Source organism: Pipra filicauda, unplaced genomic scaffold (genome assembly GCF_003945595.2).
Source record: "Pipra filicauda isolate LSUMZ 115617 unplaced genomic scaffold, ASM394559v2 scaffold98_size3848907_pilon, whole genome shotgun sequence".
In the NCBI taxonomy this organism is placed as follows: domain Eukaryota; kingdom Metazoa; phylum Chordata; class Aves; order Passeriformes; family Pipridae; genus Pipra; species Pipra filicauda.
The window spans coordinates 453,961-469,502 of NW_024105186.1; the positions used below are offsets into that span (position 1 = coordinate 453,961).

At 43.6% G+C, this 15,542-nt stretch overlaps 1 protein-coding gene across 1 annotated transcript in view; it reads right to left on the reverse strand.

Annotated features, from left to right (window-relative positions):
* LOC113987752 overlaps window positions 1-14,554 on the reverse strand; it is a 103,102-nt gene extending 88,548 nt beyond the window's left edge. Inside the window, exon 1 of the mRNA XM_039378035.1 lies at window positions 14,485-14,554. The gene's annotated coding sequence lies outside the window, so the exon portion shown is untranslated. The remainder of the gene's footprint in view (window positions 1-14,484) is intronic.
* Window positions 14,555-15,542: the final 988 nt, after the last annotated feature.

Sequence of the window (15,542 nt, forward strand, 5' to 3'; positions counted from 1 at the left end):
CTGTGACATCTACAAACACATTTCAAGATTCCCTGAAGTCAACAGAGGAGGTAGTTTAGCTTAAAATAAAGCTTTTTCTCTATTCTAAGTGTCAAGGTTTGCAAAAATAAGCGTGGCTAAGTTTCCCATGACTCAAAAAGTTTGAATTGTGCGTTAGATAGTTATTAGAAAGTGCCCTAAGCAAATATTGGTCACTTCTGATAACTGAGCATGAGGTACGTTATTTTTAATGTGCTTGGCTAACCTCACCTTAAAAAACTCTAGTGACAGGAACCCCATGACATTCCCAAATACTTCAAACTACTGCATCAATATATTTACCACTAAGAAGGTTTCTTAAGTGTACAGCCTGACTCTTGTTACAATTTAAGTGCATTATTTCCCATCCTATCTTCATTGCTATGAAGAACAGTGTTTTTCCCCCCCTCTCTGCATCAGTTTTTCTATATATGATGAAAACTCTGTTGTACTTTATTTTAATTACAGTTAAGTCAGCTTTTCCCCCTCCTTGTTTTGAGGTCAAGTTTTCAAGTTCTACAATTGTTCTCCCTGTTCTCCTTTGGCATCTCCCCACTGTCCACATCTTCCCTGAAATGTGCTCAGCAAATTGTACACAATGCTCCAGCTGTTTACCCAGGACTGTGTAGAGTAAAAGAATTATATACGACTCTCCTGACACTACATGAGTAACTAGCTCATGGTCCTTCAGAAATATAAGATTTGTTCATTCTCCTACTGCTACATAGCAACTCCAGATACTATTACTAGTCCTTAAAGGTATGAAATAAGCAGGAAAACTCTTAAAAACTACAAATAAGAGATGTTAAAAAGAATCCAAATTTAAAAGAGGGTTTAATTAGAAGTTATCATTACGTTTAGTTTAAGGGGGGGGGGGGGACGGGACCAAAGCCCTCTTCAACTTTTCATTAACTTATCTGTACTGTCTGTGCCAGGTCTGTTTTTAAGTACACTGAAGCCTAACAATACCACTGGAAGAGAAAAAGAAAATGAGCTATTCTCTGGAGGCACTATTATGAATAGCATGTGTTCCTGGCTGTTTCCTCTGGGCCTATTTTATGAATCAGTCCCAAAAAGCTAACAAGCCATTCAACAGTCTCACCATAAGGTCACTGATGAGCTCAGTCTTTCATTTTGCAGGACAGTAACTAACCTAAAAATTCTAGGCTACTCAAAATTTCAGCTTGATCCTGAAAGACTGGTGCTACTGAAACAGAGTTAAGCTCTCCTCTATACTACAGAGACAGCAGCATGGGTGTCTAGTTTGTGCTGGGGTTGTTGACACAGGAGCCATCTCAGGAGGAGAACACCAAACCCAGACTCGTTGCAGAGAATAATCAGCTTTTTAATCTCCTTACAGCAGTACAGAAGTATTGACCCCAGAGCATTCCCAATGCTGACAGGTGCTACCCAGGACCTGCATCTCTTCTGCAGCACAAAGCAGTGGTTCACCTGCTGCCTAGGGAAAAAAATGCACAAAACCACTGGTGTGCAGTTCACAATGAGGAAAGTCAAAAGAGGTAATCAAACAAACCAATATGGGTTAAAATACAGAGGCAAGGCTATAAGGCAAAACTAAAAGAAAGAGGATTATTTGAAAGTTCCCCAAAGCATGTATTCCCACCTTCCTCCACCACTTTTTTCTGACATGCTGTTCCCTCACAGGTTGTCATGCTCTTTCTTTATGGGCTTCATTGGCCTTTGAGGCAGCTCATAACAGATTTTTTGAACAGCAAAGGCTAGTACTGGCCTATTATTCAATGGAACCAGAAGATAAAGGGAAATTAACTTCTTATTTTTTGGGTTCAACGCCCAGAATTATGATCTAGATTCGTCTAATTGTACTTGGATCCAGAGAACTAGTTCCACCCATTGTAACAAATGGAACCAATTGCAAAATTTGGATGTGGGTCAGTATTTAGAATCCAATCCAAAGGTTGACAGCAGGTTTTGTTACAACTCCTAATATTTAAAGAGTAAGGAAAGAAAGACATGAGTAGGGAGACATGATTTGGCACAGAGCCTTCTGAAATGCTGAAACCCAGGATATCAGGATACCTGCTGATCACCAGGAACAGAAGATTAGAAAAAGAGGCATCAGCCAATCTTCTAAACATGATTAATAATTGAAGGTATTAGGAGGAACATGAAAATATAATTCTTGGTCTGCGTGAACCTCTTTCAGTATTCTGATTGGATTTATTGCCTTAGAAATAATTAGGGAGAGTCTAATAGAAAGCCTAAAGACCTTTGGGCAAGCAAATGAACACCACCAATGCTTTCATACCATTTCATCTACTGCTGCTTCCAAAAGGCTCCCTCCACCCCACTCACTACCCAAAACACCACTATTTCCACCTCCCAGTCTCACAAGGGCTGGAACAGCCACATAACTCTGCTGTGCTTCCAAATACTGCAAGCTGAAAGTTGGGATATTCTGCTTGCAAAATACACACACAGGTTCTGGAAACTGCAGGTGAGCTAATACATTTCAACAAAGTCCATTTTATGCATCTGTTTTAAACTATTTTCCAAGCTCACACCTAGTGGGCAGGAGAAGTAACAGTAGCCTACACTGGTGAGCACCGTGTGCTGATTCAGTTTCCTCTAATAAAACAGGCTGGTAACTCAAGGACAAGCGGTGCCATTGTGAGGGGAGGCACAAAGTTGTCACACGCTTCAAGCATGACAGAGGAGCCAGGAACACCAGGATGGGGACAGACATGGGCAGCCACATCCCCTCACTTCTTGTGGCCTGTTTGCTGGACCAAACAGGAGTAATCCTACTCACCAAGTAGCCTTCTAGGGGCATCAACAAGGCTTGTTAATGTCTGAGGAGTATTCAAAGATTCTTGGAATCTTAAATCTGGAATTTTAAGTCAGCCAGTTAAAACAGTAAACAGGACACTTATTTTTGACGGGGAAGGGGTAATTGGCCCTTGGCACTGCTGAGACTCCCACTCTGGACAGAAGAGCTTTCTGCATTCCATGGTTCAGCTCAAACACCAGATACAGGCTGTCTACAGGAACAACTGGCTACAGATCTCTGGTCTGTGCATATTAGCTAGTATCATCCTCCTGAACTGACTCTTTCTAGGCAGAACTATTTAAAAATTGACCTTAAAATCTCTTCCACAGAGCCAGCAGCAGAAGAAAACCCTGGTTAGACCGGAGACTGCTTTCTTCTACCACTCACCAGCACTTCCAAGCATTTGCAGAAGTAAATTGGCTGAAGAACAGGAAAAGATGAAGGTTTCAAGAATCTTTCGGACACAGGACTTCAGCACTAGTTTCTGTCAGCTCAGGCAGCAGATGTTGACAACAAAAGGAGGTTGCCCAGCTCTGTTCCACCAGCCCTGATACGTGGAAAGAGTGGGGGGGAAAAAAACAACCCAAGAATGTTTCAGCTCACTAAACGTAACAGCTAGATCCCCCAACCCCCAGGCACAAGGGAAGGTTTGCTCCAAGTTGCTGAAGCAACGTTTATAGTTAGAAGATGGAAGGAAGCTATGAGCAGGATTTAAATACCAGCCCTCCAGAGAAAACTTCAGGTTTTTCTGAACAGGGCTATACAATGAAGCCCTCCAAATTCTAGAAGAACACTCATTCCTAAACTTTGACAGTTTGAGGCTCTTTTCATCCAGGTTCACTTCCTCCAAGTGGGCTCGCACCCCAGTTCTGAGGCTGGGAGTTCAGACCTGGTGAAGAGGCAAGTTATTTCCTTCTTGCACATGCTTTGAAGGACTGGGAGTCCTGCAACATGTGTTGACCCACAACAAATTCAAAGTGAATTTGTCTTGAGTGACAACAGCAATGCCATAAACAGACTGGTGAAAGTCAAAGTCAATCCCTGTATCTACAGGAATACAGCAAGAAGATTAACACCCCAAACTCTCTCAGCCAGCAATACTTTAAAACACTTTTGTCTTTTGAGGTTGCCTCTCACCCTTGTTCTGTTTTTTTTTTTCCTTTTTTGTTTGTTTGGGGTTTTTTAATAGATTAAAATCCTAAATTAGGCAAGCAGCAGAGATCATCATCCACACCAAATTGTAATCAGCACCCCAAGTTAAGGGATGCTTACAGGGATAAGCCACATCTCCAGATCTGAATATCTCTCTTTAAACTCTAGGGTGAAATCCTGCCTTAGAGATAAAGTCAGGCTTGAGTCCATTTTCCAAAGAAATCTATTCCAGGCTCATTGAGTAATGCTGGGCGAGAGTCAAGACAACTAGAGGGCAATAACATCCTCCTTCTTTCATATGTTAATTCTGAAAAAAATAAAACACAGCTGACATAAACCAGGAAACATAAATATATAAAGGGGGATAAAAAAAAAAAAAAAAGTAAAATTATTTACGACCAAAGATTTTTGGTCTGCTGAGAGTGGTTTTCCACGCCTGTCCCATGCTTTCTGCATGGGCTATTTGGACTGAACTGCGGGGCGAGGGGGAGAAAACCATGAAAAAACTCACCATCATTGCTTGCAAGAGGAAGGAGAGCTGTTCCGGAGGGAAAGAACGAGACTCACCTGTGCCAGGAGAGGGCGCCTTGTCCAGCGGCAGGCGCGGTCCCGCAGCCCCGGGAGCGGAGCGGCCGCCGGGAGCCTCCACCTGCGGCCGCTCGGCTCCTCCGCTCCCAGCGCTCCCCCGTCGATCTCTTCATCCCTGTTTATCCCGGACAGCTGGTCATTCATCTTCTCCCATCCGACAGTTTTGGGTTTTTTTCGCTCCGCTCGCCTTGGCTCCATGTTAGCGCTCGGCTGCCTTACATGACACCATGACCTACTTTATTTTTATTTTTTTTTCTTTTTATTTTCGTCCTGGAGAATAGCAAAGCGCTGCTTCAGTGTGGCTTGCAAGGAGGAAAGGCAAAATTAAGGAGTGCTGGCAGGGCAAATCAGGGCCCTTCTCAAAAATTCGTGGCTGTTTGTGAGAGGTTAGGCAAGGAAAGGCAAGGCCAGTCCAGGCACTTCAAATTGCACAGCTGAAAATGAAGAGATAACAGGAAGAATAAGAGAAGGGTCTTGTGTTTTGACTTTAATAACTGTACCAAAATCGGAGCCCACCTGGCTCCTGCAAAGCTCAAATCAGCTGATTAAGAGGCAAGGGTAAGAAACACCATCACAGACGGCAGCAGTGACTCAGAGAAGCAACTGAGGGATGACTGGCTCAGGAGACACCAGCTCATTTCTGTCCTCCCCTACAGACATGATCTAAGGAAAATGCTTACACCCAGAGCCTCCAAGATAATCAATTACATGCCTATCTACCAGAAAAGTCAATCAGCTTAACCCTAACCCTGGGGAAATCCTGCTATCTCCACCACTTTCCAGTGGAAATTATAAATCTACATTCCTTTGAGGATGTGGATTTTAGTCTTCATATGTCTCACTTCCCTGGTGTTTGAGAAGAGATAAAATTCCCCTAATTCTTCAAGGTATTCTGTGCAGCAGACTGTCAGGCATGCCTAATAACTCAGTGAAGAGGTACCTAAAAGAATAATTGGGAAATATCTACTCTTAAAATAACTAGAATTTGGTCTGTTCTGTGAGGGCAAATAATCCTTTAAGAATTTTTATTTCTCTTATCCATCCAGACCTCTTTAGTTCTTGAGCTTTCAGAAGCTTGTCTAGCATGTCTTTAAGGGTTCATGGCCATGGTAAACCAGAGCATTCTCGAAACACAGGATGGTTGTCCTTGGCAGCAAGCTCAGAGCACAACTGCAGCAAGGCAAGCAGTATTAGTCTGCACTCTAGCAAGACTGGAGAGTCAAGACAAACTATTTCTAGACTGGTATTTGCTTTCTTCATTGCTGGAGAGCTTGCAGGACAAACAGAGTGTACTGCCATGCTTGCAGACCAAGCCCAAAAGGGTCCTCACAATTTTTACTCTTTTCGTTTCAGGAGCCAACACAGACTTGGTTTGGAAAGAATGGCGTGAACCCTGGCAGTATTCATGTGCCTTGGGATAATGCTCAGTGGGACTCACTGGCAGAAGTGTAACCCTGCACCAGGCTGTAAATATCTGACCTAAGGAACAGCTCCTCTCACCTGCCACAGCTGTAGGCAATTACATCTTCACTCTCAGAGCTTTAATCATTACAGTGCCTGCTGCTAAGGCAGAGCTAAAGATCTCAAAGATGTAGCACTAAGTTTTGAGAGCTTCTTATATCCAAGTTTAGGACATGATCCAGCTGGGTATCTGCTGGAAGTTACTGCCACTGTACTTACTGGCCACTGACGCATAAGGACTGGGCTACATTGCTGCTGTTCAGGGAAAAGCATTTTGTTTCACTTACCTCTAAGTAACCCCTTGGGGGTCTATTCCTGCTGAGCATGTCAGTAGCTGGAACAAGAACTGCTGAATGTCCAACCAGTCACGCTTCACCAAAATATAGCACTACACCAAGACCCCATCCATCTGTGTCCCAGATACACCACTTACCATGTGCTGTGTTCAGCTGCACTGGCCCATAGGCAGTGGAGATGGAGAAGATACTGCAGTTGGGAATTTTCCAAGTACCAAGCCCTGCTGGAGAGCCAGCTACAGATTGCAGCCTCTCTCCTGTCACATACCATCCATGTCTCCTTCATATGACCCAGAGTGGGTCATATGTTATGAGAAAAAGAAAAAAAAAAAAAGAGCACTGACAAACTGATCTTCGCTGCAGAATGCATTTCTGAACAGAAAACAGGCTCCAGGGCTCACAATACAACTGCACACCCCAGCAGCTCCTAAAAATACATCTTCAAAAAAAAAACACACACCTGAAAACTGTCCCTGAGTGCAGAAGGCACTGTTCCCTTCTGAGTATCTTCTTTTTTTTCCTGAGCCCTTCTGGAACCCGAGCTGCTCTGCTGAATCCCTGCTTAGGGACAACACAGAGCAGCTCCGTACAAGCTGCTCTCAGTTTTCCCCTGCAATTAGCATAGGTGGTGTTTATCCTATTTTAGTGTGACCTGGCTCCTCTGGGGAAAGCCCTTGTCTCCAGTTCACTCAAAGACACAGCAGTTGCTTCTTTGCTCTCAGCATAAAATGTCCTTGCAAATGTTTGGGATGGGTGAGTATAGAGTAAATGAAAGTCACTACCACCTAGGCACTGAGTATGCACAGGCTCACTGCTAAAGAGCTGGAATCCTTCCCTAGAGTCCACATATAAATTTCAATGGCCAAGTCAAAGGCTCAGGAAGCTGCTCTCCAAAAGCCACAGATTCCCCAGGTTGCCCAAAACTTGTGGACAGATAGCACTGACCTTATGTTCTCACCATCATTTGATTTACTCCACAGAGCCACTCACACTGCTCAGCGACAGAGAACCACAGAATATTCTGAGTTGGAAGGGACCCACCCTAAGAACCGCTCCAGGTATGCTTTGCTCCCACCCATCTGACTGCTTTCACCTGCTTCTCTTGCCTGGTGCTTTGATGATCAGTCCTGAGAGACAATCTCTGAGCCTTTATTGCTTTACAATTGGAACAGCTAATTCAAACAGGGCTCTTCGCTCTCCCTGCCTAAGATATCTGAATAAAATGAAATTAATTCATTGCAGATTTTACTGGTTCCAAATTTGCTTTCTACAGATGTTTCCCCCATTTCACTTCAGTTTCAGTTGCAGGAACCATTAACCTGTTATAAATGGGCAATATTGGCCTGTTTTGAAGAGCTGGTTCTAGTTCCTCTGCCACAATAAACAATAGCAGCAAAGCTGCTTGGCACTAGCCACCTTCTGAGAGGCTATTCATATTCTGGTGTTTCTGCATGGTTTACGGCAGGGATTTTGCATTGTTTGTTTTCTGTTCCTCTGCAGACAGTGGCATTGTTAAACAGCATGTGTCCGAGAGAATCCACCCTCTCCATGGGATCTCCTCCCAGCTATTACAGCACTTCCCAGAAACCTACTGAGCTCTGGAATAAACAAGTCTCAATGGGGGGACTGAGCCCACACCCAAAAAGTAGAGTGCCATGAAGCGTCCATAGCAATGAAAGTAACTTGGCCTTGCATGAAACCTTCCTTTTGCCTAATGAAAACCCTGTGCTGTCATCCTTCCTAATGATGTTCTCTTGTCCCTTGCAGGCAAAAGACAAAATAATGGACTTTTCTCTGACTTGCTCCAGCTACAGTATGGGCCAAGAGATGTTTTCCTTCTGACCCATGAGCTTGGGCACACAAAGCATTTCACCTTGGACAGAAGGAGCAGAGATCAAACTTTGGTACAGATGAACTGGGAAAGGGGGTGGGGAATTCCTCCCAGCACTGAGAAGCTTCCCACAAGCTCAGATGGTTTGTTTTTCCTCACCCATGCAAAGTTAGACCAAATGCCAGATTTGGGGACAGGAAGAAAACTCCTCCAAGTCAGATTGCAGCGACCATTATGTAAATAACTTTTGTTTGTTTCTCCCCCCCCCTGCAGTTTGGGGCCTGATACATCCTCAGTATCATCTAGCCATTCTCTCCTGGCAAACACCCTCTGAGCAGCATTGGGAAGCCTTTGCTGGCATTTTGCCTTGCATACATTCACTCATCTTTTATCATGGGATACAGAGAGATGCTCTGCAACATGTTATATTAGCAAAGGTCAGAAAGACCCTGCTTGTCTAAACATCTCATATGCAGTAAATTAAATTTGTGGCAGCTTTGATTTGTTGATTCAGACAGTGCATTTCATACCCACATTCCTAGGGTTTTGGTTTTTTTTCTGGCTGGCAACAGATGTCCAACATTTCTGCTGCACAAGGGAATCACTAGCAGTTAAGACATGGGCTCATTGTAGGATTTGTAGCTGGGAACCCACCTCTCTTCTGGGCCAGAGCAGGCCTAGACTAACCACCAGTGTCAGAGCACTGACTATTTCTCCCTATAGCATGAAAGGGACATATTCTCAAATCCTATGAATTGGAAGTTCAATCCTGCATTTCAAAGATTTTGGCATCTGCCCTTAGATTTGCTCTCTTTTGTATTGGCTTTGAAGAACATCTATGCATCTATCTGGATCTTTCAACATGACCAAGTTTACAAGACATGCACATTTTGCTTCTCTTCATAATTCATTCCCACTATAGTCAAGCTCACACACAGACAAAGCAGAAGCCCTTCAGAAGCACTGAACCCAGTACTAGATTGCATAAAAATGATAGTTCCCATATGTCCTTATAAACACCATGCCAAACTGTATTGTACTGTATTTACATTGTGTTAACATCTACCAAATTACCAAGCCAGCAGGAGAACATACACCCATTCACATTTCTAAACAAGGCTTATAGTCTGGGTGAACATTTAATTTTTTTTTTTAAAAAAGCAATGTCTATGAAAAAAAAAAAAAAAGAAAATTTTAGCATTAACTTGGCCTGCAGTTTCATGTTACTTGCCAGAACTAAAACATCTGCATCCTGTGGTATCAGTCTGCTTGGGGACTTTGTTAATTCAGAGGCAGCTAGAGTTTCGGATGGGATTACCCCCAGGAGAGCTTCCTGTCCTCCTGACATTTCACATGGTTCAAAAGAAGAGAATTTAAGCTACCATGACTAAATTCTTTCTCTCTTTTACACTCCAGTTTATTTTCAAGTGTACAGTTCTACAAAACATGGAACCAGGTCCATTAATACAAACCAAGGATCTGAAATTACACTCTGGAAAGTTCCTTTCCTATCCAGGCATATTTCCTGGCTAGCACCCTTACAACTTTCCTAGGCCTGGGCTTTCTTTGTAGCTACTAGCTAATCAATCTCAAAGCTTGTAATAGGAGACCCTCACCATAGTTTTTCAGATGAGGACCAAACCAACCTGGAGGTCACTCTCTGGGGAGACATAGAAAGTTGAAGTGCGAAGGAGATGAGAGCAATGGTCTGTTAAACCTGTCCCTTCCTAACAGCAGCAGAAAAGAGACTAAGTTCTAGACCTCGTGCCCAGCATCATGAAAATCTTTTCCTGGCCTGAATAACTGGGCAGTAGATTGTATTTTTAGGCAAAAGACTGAGATCTTTCCTTTTAATCTATATGGTTCCAGGCAATATATCTCTTATTACTTACAGCTGTACACAGTAATCAGTAAGATTAATTCTAAGACCTCTGTGAGACATCTCCAGTACCAAGTCACCTAGCCCAGATTTGAAGCAGAGGTTGAAGTCAGGATAGAGTAAAAGTTACCTGTCCTTTACAGGTTGGTGTTACAGCTTCATTGTGGCTGTAGCTTCTGGCTGTGCTGGAGCTTCAGGGGAATTATGGTTTCCTCTTCCAGTATAAAGAGATGTTCAGTGGGATTTAAGCAGCAAAGTGCACCAGTGTCCAGATCAGCCAGAGCTGAAAACTGGAGACCTTAACGAGGAGCAAACCTGAACTGGACGAGGGCTGAGGACAAAAAGCCCAGCGTGTCACACTAGACTCTGTTGCACAGGCAAGTTGCATGACCTCAGAGCACTGGTGGAACAAGGGGGTTCCCCCACAGGACTACTCAGGCAAGCTTTGATCACAGACTAGTTTTTCTTGCTGTTTACTCACAAGTCGCACTCTCAGCTTTCCTCACACAGCTCAAAGGACAGTGGCAGCTTTCAGTCTGGTGGCTTAGGACTGATCTAAATGGACAGGCAGAAAAGATAAAACACCTTCTAAAGTGTTGCTCAGCTGTCCATTAAACCTGAAGCACCAGTGTGGAGGAGTGGTCACAGGCCTCAATTCTTCACGCACTGACTCTATGTATCATTGTGGACATATGAAAGTAGAGATTCAAATTAATTTGTCATAGTCGAAGTACTAGTTAATAGCCATTATATTGATGGCAGAAGGCAAAGCACAAAGATGTTTGAAATGCATCATACATGCCTTATTATAACTTTCTGCTTATTCTTCAAGTTTGAGACATTTGTCGAATCTAGAACAAAAGGAACACAGATCCCTACTTTCAGCTAGGGATTTTCAGATACTTTGGTTTGAAACTACACATGCATTTGGTAGACAATGCAAGCAAAAAGCTTTTCAGGCAGCAGCCTGGGCATAAAACCCAAGGGAGTTCCTGGGTGGTCACATCCAGTTCTCCAGGCAGCCATGTTTTAGACAGCATTTTGGATCATCTCTGAAGGCAAGTTCATGCTCAGGTTTTGGATTTCAACCAGGATTTTGTCCTACTTTTGTATTTGTCATGGTGATGCTGCTGCACTCTCGCTTTGCTCTTCTAACAGCATACACTGAATATACAGGCTGAGCAGAGAGGCAAGGCGTGGCTCAAGAAAGAATCTTGTGCATGAAGGAGGACTTGCATGTCCATCAATGTTAAAAAAAGAAATCAGTCATTTTTCAGGAATCCTAATTTGCATCAAAACTTGTGGTTTGTTTTGTGCTACTTCAGGCTCGAAACGAAAAAACGTATGGTAAAATGCCCTTCAGTTACACCCACACCCTTCCTGTCCCTTGTTTCTTTGAAGAACTCAGAATCTGATAAAAAAAGATTGCCACGGGAGCAGGTAGGTCACACACATCCTGACAGCCCCCAACATGCAGGATGGACCAGATGCGTTTCTAAGAAACAATTCACCCTTTCTGGAAATGAGAAAGCAAGCACAAGAATTTGCCTGTGGTCCACAACTTATTTATAGCCACAACTGCAGTTAGAGTTCAGGTCTCCCTGGCCACTAAGAAAGTGAGCTCCAGCCATCTGTTTGAAGGTTAGGCAGCCTCCATCTCTGCCAGCTCCCAAACTTAAATGAAAATAGAGTTGTTCTTTCTTTTCTTCCATTAAAGCTCCTCCCAAGCTTAGATTTAAGAGCCTAACATTTCAAAAATGCCTCAGTGATTTGTGAGCACCAGTCACAGTAATTTCATGCAGACACTGTGGTGAAGACTGACCACTGACCAACTCCTGGTATGGAAATATTTTGGCCACCATCATTGTGAGAGATGGTAAGGAAAGGGCTTTATGTCCAGAGAGACAGTGCAGCCTTTGAAAAACATTTTAGTAATACTTTGTCATACACAGCATCAATGCTGGAGTTGCTAGAACTCATTCCTCTGGGATATAAATTCTTTTCCTCAAAATGATATTTAAACTATATAGTCATTGTTTTTGAGCACAGTTCAAGACATTCCTTTTCCCTTAACATATATGCCTGTTTGACCTAAACTTACAAGTTGTGAGAACTCTGAAGGACTTTTGGTAAGTGAGCCAAACTGTACACAAAGAAATGGAATAAATTATTCTTGGAGTCAGGCAATGTCCACTACCTAAACTGTACATTTCAGTTAGGATGATAGAACATCTTAGAAAAGTCCAAATCTATCTTGGAATGTACCTATATTTTTTGTGATGAACATATTTCAGAGTAGTCCAGTTTTCTTAACATCTGCCCTGAAATGGCCCTTCCTACAGCATCTGAAAAAAAGAGGAAAAAAAGGAAAAAGCAAACACTGTCTTCTTAGAGCAGTAGTGGGATCTTTCAGCTTAAAGGACCAACTGATGGGTTGTAAAATGTTCACATTTAATTTCAGTGTAGAATAGAAATCCCATCCCTCCACCTTCCACATGAACTTCAGGAAAATGCTTCAAGACCAGTATTTGCTGCTAGCAGAAGCCTTATTGCACATAACCTCCCAGGGGAAGTCTCACAAGAGGAAAGGCTCTCCAAGACAAAGATCTCTTCCAACCAGCTGGAAAACAACATTCCTTCATTCATTTACTCAAGATACTGGGAATTTTGCAGAGCTATACAAGAGATTTGTGCAATATCCCATATTACAGATCTCTGGTTCTAAAGAAAACGTGAAAGAAGGGATGGGTGGGAGAAGAAGCCTACAATGGAGAACTCTAATTTCTGATCTTGCATCTCACCCCTATTAGGGTAGCACAGGGGAGGTCAGGACTACCCAGCATTGTACACCTGCTGTATCCAGGGATAAGTGAGCACCCAGCTGCTTGGTTTTCCACTGTCCATACACATCTCACCCATTCAGAGAGGTGCAGGTGAAAGCTCTTGTTAGTCCTTCACTGCCCATCACAGGCAGCAACTGTCAGCACTAACTAGTCAGCCTCAAACACTCAGAGGTGGTCCTTGTCCAAATCAGCTCCCAGTCCTGATGACAGAGAAGGGTAACACAAGGTGCTCAATGTTCACACATCTGTTCAAAGCCAAGAACAGAGCCCAGGAGCCCTGGTTTGCAATGAGACCCTTATCCCCCACACACACTTTCCATCACCCACTGACAGCACACGGTCACATCTGAGGGTGAAAACAGACTTGCACCTGAATATGTTTGCATATCAAAACAGAGTTGACTTTTCCTCCTTAGCACAAGTCTAACCTAGTTCACTGCTGAACAAACTCAGTGACCTCCAAGGACTATAGAAAAATGAAGTGCTATTAACAAACTGTTTGATCAGTAAAGAAAAGGCCTTAGTACCTCTGGGATGAAGGAAACAAAAAAAAATTAAAAATATGTAGAAAGTAAAAATGAATGGTCATAGAAGACTGGCTTAGCAAGGACTCTGTGCCAGCTGACCAGCTCTAACATCTGGGAGCCATGAGTACCTCAGATCACAGACGCTTAGACATGCTCTCAACACCACAAAGTGTTTCAAAGCAAAGGGTAAGGTGGGGGCAAGGCTGGATTTTCTTACTGGCAGCATCCAAATGTGCTGACAGAGAGAGCCAGGAAACCAAGCCAGTCATCATTCAGCAGGCAGGTAGGGAGCTCTCTCACAGCACATCATCCACTTCCATCAGAGCCTCAGTTCCTCCATTAGCACAGCCAGGCTTGCTGCCAGGAGTCAGCAGTGACCATCAGTTAACTACCACAAAGCTGCTCTCCTCAACCTACATTAAACCACAGTCCTTCTCCAGAGCTGGGAGCACTGCAGCTTAACTTCCCTACGCTCCACCACCTTGAAAAAGAAGTAAGAAGAGATGCCATCATCAGTATTTCCTTTGTTGTTGGGCTGGACTTTGCCATTGCCTGTTGCTTGCTCCTCACTAGCATCCTAGAAACAGCAGATACTGAACAGACAGAGCCAGCACCAGGGATAAGAGAAGGGCTAACACAGCAATGGCCCCCCTTGAAAGGTAAAGAACAACCACCAGGAATACAAGCTACAAGTATTTTAATTTCCACATACATAACCAACACTTAGAAAATTCTCTGAAAGTAAGAAAAAAAATTCCCAAACTTTTTATGCTCCTAAAAACTGCCAACACTTCCCAGACAGGGAAAGGTGAGTGGAGGGTCAGTCAGATACCAAAAACCCTGAGTAACTTGAACTACATATATACATTTTGGCACACAAATTACCTCTCCAGACAGATTCTGCAAGGCCTAAACAGCTTAGCAAGCACATGAAGACCAAGAAATTTGAAGTGGCAATGAATTAGGTCAAGTTCTGAATTAGGTCAAGTTCTTCTGGCCTGGCTACTTCAGTTATCCCTGACTTTGGCTTTGCCTACAGCCCATCATGCACTGAAACCTTCCATCATGCTGGTTATTTACCTGAGAGGGAAGATGGCTTTGGGATCAGATGTTTAGGCTTTAGACAGGCTCCCATCCTAAGTCCACCACTTGCTTCCTGTTGTCATGCCACACCTTCACCTGTATAGGCAGCCTGTAAATACATTAGCAACCTACACCATTCTGGCTCTGTGTGAATGCATCAGAGTGTGCAAATCTCTCCTTTCCTCCCAATTCTGCCCTAGGCTTGTGCTTCGTTTTTTTCGCCCTCCCCCCCTTTCCTGGGAAATGTGATGAAGGAGAGTGGAGTGGCTCAGGCTATGTACAAATATTCAGACAGTCTCTTAGCAATAAATGGATCTCAGTCAGTTCTATTATCCGTCTGGCTGTGGCTCCTATTATCTGCTGTGAATTGTAGCAGCGATCTCTGTAACAGCATTCAGGCACCATCATTACTAACTTCCACACCCTCCAAAGACTGCACTGTAACAAGGCATGCTGGATAATACTTGCCATTAGAAGAGGGAACATAAAGGATTCAAGCTATGACTAACACAGTAAAAGGCTCTGCATGGGGCTTTTACATTCATTGACCCGGGTTTGTTATTAAAGAAAATTCTAGGTTCAAAACCTAGACCTGCATTTTATACAGCACATCAGCTGACTTTCAGAAAAAGATGATTTCATCCTGTTCTTTCTCACTTCCCCACTCCCCTCCACTAAATCTTCACGGAAGACTGCAAGCAGGGAAGACACAGCACAGGCCTGTCTGGAGCTTACAGTCCCCAAATGGGGACCATAAGCCCAAAGTGGCAAGCTTGTCAAGCCCAGCAAAGCACTGAGAGCCTGCAATGCACCGCAAATGGGGACACCGCGGGGAACGTCTAGCATTTCAGAGCTGAAAGCCTCCAAAGCAGCACTCAGATGGCTCCTTGTTAGGAACAGGAATTTTGGGATCCAAACCCACATCTTACTTCCTTGCGTTTTTCACAAGCCCTCCAGTTTGTTTGAGGCCCATCTGCAAAGCCTAGATTGAAATCTAATATCCTTCCCCAGGGTAGGATGAGGGTTTTAAGAGAAAACCTCTTAGGGCTCCCTCC